We start from the raw sequence: 6,000 nt of genomic DNA, 5'->3' as shown, positions 1-6,000 counted from the left end.
CCCCGGGCTGGGCGCCCCGGCCCGCAGCCATCCGTGCAGGGCAAGGGCCAGGCGGCGGGGAGGACCTGATGGCTGCAGCCCGGCCCCCGGGGGGAGGAAAGCCACAAGAAAGCAAACTTAAACGTAGACATTATATGAGGAGCTTATAATTATCACCCTTGCCTTCCGTCAGATCGTGAAGCTGCCGTGATAATTTTCATACACACACCCCTGCCCCTTAGGCCAGCGCAGCTTTGCTACAAAGCGCTCCCATCTGGCCTACACCGCCGGCCCCGGGCACATGGCGACTTCCCCTCCTTGCCACATGCAAGCCCAGCAGAGGATGCAAGGGAGGACAGAGCGCCGCTCTCCCACAAGGGTTTACTTCAGCGACGGTTTTTCGTGGTTGACACAGAGCCAACACCTCTCAGTATTTCCAAGCAGCTCTCCATGGGCAGAGCTTGCCCGGTGATGGAGGCTTTACGCAAAGAAGGCTCCCAAGAGGCTCCAGCTGCGCACAGCGGCCACCAGCGGGCCCCGGAGATGGGCTCAGTGCTCCCGCGGAGGTCAAGCAGGTGCTCTTCGGAGGTCTACTGATAGGCCTCAAGCTGTGGCAACATCTACGGTGGTCACTTCGGCTGGACTGACCCAGCTTTGGGGATCTGAGCCCCAGCCACTGTGGCAGCACCGAGTATGTCTTCCATGACACCTTGGGAACTAACACCAAGCAAGTTCTACCTGTCCACAAGAGCAGGAAATCTGACAGCACAGATGAAGTTCTGTAAAGCCAAAGCTGCTTTTCATGTGAAGCTTGAACCTTGTGCTGCTCCTCCACTTGGCAGTATTTCCTCACCCAACGGCACAATAACCAGTGACGGTCACTTTACGGGTTAGGGAGAGAAAAGAAAAAAGGAGGAAAGATGACAAAAAAGGGAAAAGATGACAGCAGAAGCCTTGGTTGAGCTAAGGACCATAAACTACATGAGGGCTGGTGCTGAGAAAAATACAGGTGCAACAAGTCCTTGACTTCACTGTGGCAGAAAAAGCAGGTGCTCTCAAACCCATGCTTTAATATGGGTAGCATAAGGCGACCACCTTTTGGTGCTAGAGTTGCCTGTGGTTTCAAAACCAGGAAGACCTAGATTCTGTAAGGATACGCAGACCATCGCATGAAGACAGGAGTTAAAATTCGCGGTGATGCTTTTGTGCCAAGAGGTGACAGAACAGCTGAACACTTCATTATGGTAGAATCATAGAATCGCTTAGGTTGGAAAAGACCTTCAAGATCATCAAGTCCAACCGTTAAGCTAACACTGCCATTCCACCACTAAACCATGTCCCTAAGCACCTCATCTACCCACCTTTTAAATACCTCCAGGGATGGGGACTTGACCACTTCCCTGGGAAGCCTGTTCCAATGCTTGACAACCCTTTCTGTGAAGAAATTTTTCCTCATAAAAGGCTCTGTTCGGGTCTGTAGTAATGAATGCCTGCCCTCAAGATCTCGTACACCTAAGATGGAACATCTACATGAACCCAGAACACATCCCTACCCCCCATGTTACACATGCATTTGTTTCAGATGATTGTTTCCACTTTGAGGTCTAAAGAACTGTCCATGCAGGTCTCCCAGGTTCATCAGAAGGAAAACCAACACAGATTCAGCTAGAGCAATAGGTATTCTCTTGAGCTATAGCCATGAGTGCAAAATAAACCAGAAACAGTTGAACCAATTTGGCTCATGAATTTTAAGTCTAACTTTCAGATAAAAATTCAGTCCTATAGCATCTGGGAAGATTCAATGCAATGCTTACTGTCTGCTGTGCCAAATTTCCCTTCACTTGCACATTGGTTTAATATTCTTGATGCAATTAGAACAGCATGTAACAGCTTCTATTGACAAAATCAGCCTCCTCTATAATATACGTGGCCTTGCCATACAGCTATTAGACCATCTGTAAGACCAGTTACTTGTGCGCTCTTCATGTAAAAGAAAGACCTCCCACCACAATATGCAGTGCAGAATCCTGCATATCCATATTAGAGTTTACAAAGCAAAATTGGTTCATCAAAAATGGGACAACCTACATACCACCAAGGTAATTTTGCTGCTGAAATCTTGAATTTCTTAAAATTAATCCCACAAGCGCGAAATTAGAAAATGCAGACAAGAAATATAAATGACCTTTCCTTCACTTTGCTTGTGTGTCAATAAACCTATTTAGATTTGCAGACTTCAGGGCAATAATATTTAACTGAATATTCTAGAATTCAGCGGGGAAAAAAATCACAAAGCCATTTTTAAAAATAATTATTTTCAGATGTTTGCTGTGTTTTCAGTGAATGATGTTGGGGGTTTTTTTTGGCAGGTTGCCTCAGAATGGTCACATTCCCATTAATACTGAGAGAATAAAAGTGCATCATCAACACAGAGATCAGAGAGCCCCTCTAATGTTCAGAACTGATTTTTTTCTCTTCTTTTCCTTTCTTATTTTAAATGAAGCCTACCACTATTAGTAGGATTATACCTATACCTTGTAAGTATACCGTTGGAAGTGTGGGGGGAGGGGAAAATCTCAGAAATAGGTTTTATTTTTTTTTTGTCTTTCTCAAAACTGAGAATTCCCTATAGAGTTTTTATTCAAACTTTCAAAATTGACTTTGAACACTGACAAAGCATGTGAACTGGCATTCCTAAAGGGGAAGGAACAGGAAAATTACTAGCCTGTATAAGCAAAAGGTGAATAGAACTCTAGTAACAGTAAACTGCAGTCATTAATTCAAGGAGTCACTATAAGTGATCCTCTACCTTGTCCCTTGTCCCATCCTCCCCTTCTCCCCACGCTATTCAGAATTTCATTTACTGCAAATTATATCCCTAAAAAGTCAACTGTCCTCTAATTCTATGACCATGGTGCAGAAGTCAGGCACTGAGACAGAAAGTACTGGATATAATGACACTGATACATAGGAACACAGCTTCAGGCAGTGCTAGATACTGCTCCACATCACATAGGCACTGCTGACACCAGCACGGCAGCACAAAATATATCCCAGGTTATTCAGATTGGCAGGAACTGAACTTAACTGAAATACCAGTTGCAGACTTTTTTTTCCTTCCTTTGGAAGCTAAGCAAAGTAAACGAGAAATTACTGACTACAACACAAGCACACACAGATATAAATTTTACAGTCATCTCTAGAAGTAGCTGTTTTATAGGCGGGCACAGTCATAAACTGTAACAACTTAAGGATATTTACATACATACTTTAATGACGCTGGCCATTACATTAAGTCATTTTATCATTGCTATCCTACACTAAGTTTTCCAACAACTTAGTTTATATGGTGTCGATTATGCCGATAGATGAAAATGACATGTACGGTCTGAAAGAATATATTCTAAAAATGGAAAACAGTAGCTAGTTACCGTATGAAGCATATTCAGTTTAACTGTACCTTCCATTCCATTCCATAACCTTGAATTGGTATTTTATACCTCCGATCTGCCATCATTGATATTGTTATTTTTTTTTTCTTACGTAATTCTAAAAATCAGAAAAAAATTTTCCCAATATGACTTTTAACTTTCAACATACAAAATTCAAGGACTTAGTCATCTGTGTAGCAAACAACCTCAAAGCTGGCATTTGGCTTAAACTTACGTAGACTATTTCAAGCACCCTCGTGCACCTCTTTGGTCTGTCCAGCCGCTTCTAACTGCTAGGTGGTTCGTTCATCCAGGCACCCCAGCCTCCCCTTGGGCTCAGAGCTGGATCCTTGCTCCTCACAATCCAGCAGTTTAACACTGGACACCAAACTTCTCCCGCCCTGTTTACCAGCCACACTAACTTGTTGTGAAGTGGGCCACCGATGAGAAAACTTACAATGCTGCATGCTGCTACCAACTCAAGGTGGAGTTCTACTGAGAAATTGTTACTTCTGCCTGAAATGTTAGCATGTCGGAGGGATTAAAACAATATCTGGGGCATAAAAGTTTACACCGGGTACGTTAATGTATTTTGCAACAGATTTATCAAATGGCTTATACATACGTTGCCATTTTGATAAATATTTTGCCTGTAATGGGCATATGCCATAGTACCAGAGACCTGACAACCCTTACCCTTATGCCCAAACTTGGTAACTTTTTTTGCAAAGACCTTGTCAAAATTATACAGACTATAAAATAAAGGTAAGTTTGAAGTCAAAAGCTCCACAAAAAAAACACTGTTTGAAGTTTTGCAGAAGACAGTCAAACTCTGTGGTCAAAGAGCACTTAAGACTTTGCAGGACTGCAAACAATAAATCTAAATAACCCAGCATTTTCAGATGATGGTATTGAACTTTTTGAAGCAAAAGAAAAAAGCAATTACACTGTCTCTATCTCTGGCCTACAGCAGTCAATCAAGGGGACTAACAAAGCAATGGACACAAGCATATCACACCAGAGGCTACCATCTCTATTAGCAGCATTTTCCAAAACAAACAAGCTCACAAATGGCAAGAACTGAGGCTCAGCTGGAAGTGTCAGTGCCAAGCAATCTTCCCAAGAGGTTTAGGCCAGCATTTGGTACTCATAACGCAGGGCCACTGGAGAAATTTTTATGATGGAGAAAGACAAACAGCTAGAAGCAGAGGGAGCTTAAAGCTGCTGCATCCAGGCCTGCTTGTGGACCCAAGTGTGGCTTTCAAGCTCCACCCAGTAGCTCCAGAGCAGTTAGCCTCCCCCACCCCCTGAAGCTGCTGCCCCCAGGGGCAACCACCACACAAGCCATCGAAAGGGACACAGGTATGCCGATTTCTTTGAACATCACACACAACTTTTCCTCCCAACTCCTGCTGCCCCCATCCCTGCCCTGCCAGCCTTACGCTGATCACCATGCGTGTGTTAAAAACCACCACACCAGCCCTCCCTTACCAGCTCGGAAAACTTCACAGGCCCATCCTGCCCTGAGACCTGGGCTGACTCCCATTTCCCCTCATGTTCCAATCAATTCCCTTTATCGGGGAGCACATCATCTGAACAATACGTGGTGCCTCATAAATTACATCGGTATATGCACTAATTACAAAGCCTGGGTCCCAGTGCACATGGCTGACTATTTAAATTATCCTAAAGTTGCCAGCATTTTGAAGATGGTTAGAGCCCATCAAACCCGAGGAGAAGATGGCTGGGTGTCTATGGTTCCAAGTGCTGATGGAAGCTTTGGCTGCAGTAGGCGTGTTCTTCACATGTCTCAGACCGACGACCAAAAAAGCTATTCCTCTCCCTCACGCCCAGACATGCTTCTCTCTTCAGCAGTTAGATACTTGTAAAGATTTTGTAATAATTTCCTAGGTAATCCTGGGTATTCTTGGCTATACTTGAGTAGATTTGGCCTATTCAAATCCACCCGGAACATCAAGACCTGGCAGCTTTGCACAGGGGCTTGTGCAGCAATTGTACACCAAACGTAACACGGTAACTAAATGTTGCAGCAGGATCTTCAGAGTGATTCCCCAAAAGACAAGATCAATTTCTATCAACAACAAAGACAATGTTTTATTGAACAAATCTATGTACAGTACAAAAAAGTTTTTAAAATGAAACACTACTGTTGATTTATTGCAGTTTGATGGCTCAGTTTTAATTTGTACTCTTATAGAAAATGCAAAGTAAAATAATTTAACATTCAACAAGGAAGCACAAATTTCCTTTCTTGCTGAACCTGTAACAGCTTTTACAAATTAACAGAGTCCCAAAATGCATACACTGCATTTAATCAGAAAGGTGTTATACAGTACCAAATAAATTAAGAAAATAGTAACACTACCACCCCCTTTGAGTCTTTTGTCCATACCACTGGTGTTAAACAATAAAAGAAATGAGTACAGCTGAACCTTCAATGTGATATTAAAATCACAAAGTTTAATGTTATAAATTATCCAAACTATACAATTTATATAGTTTTAATGAATATGGCTAAATAACCAAAGTACCAGTGACCTTTCCCCACAGATATGACCACTTTCAACCT

This window comes from Egretta garzetta, unplaced genomic scaffold, assembly GCF_000687185.1.
Source record: "Egretta garzetta isolate BGI_Z169 unplaced genomic scaffold, ASM68718v1 scaffold278, whole genome shotgun sequence".
Classification (NCBI taxonomy): domain Eukaryota; kingdom Metazoa; phylum Chordata; class Aves; order Pelecaniformes; family Ardeidae; genus Egretta; species Egretta garzetta.
This window is presented reverse-complemented; position numbering follows the sequence as displayed.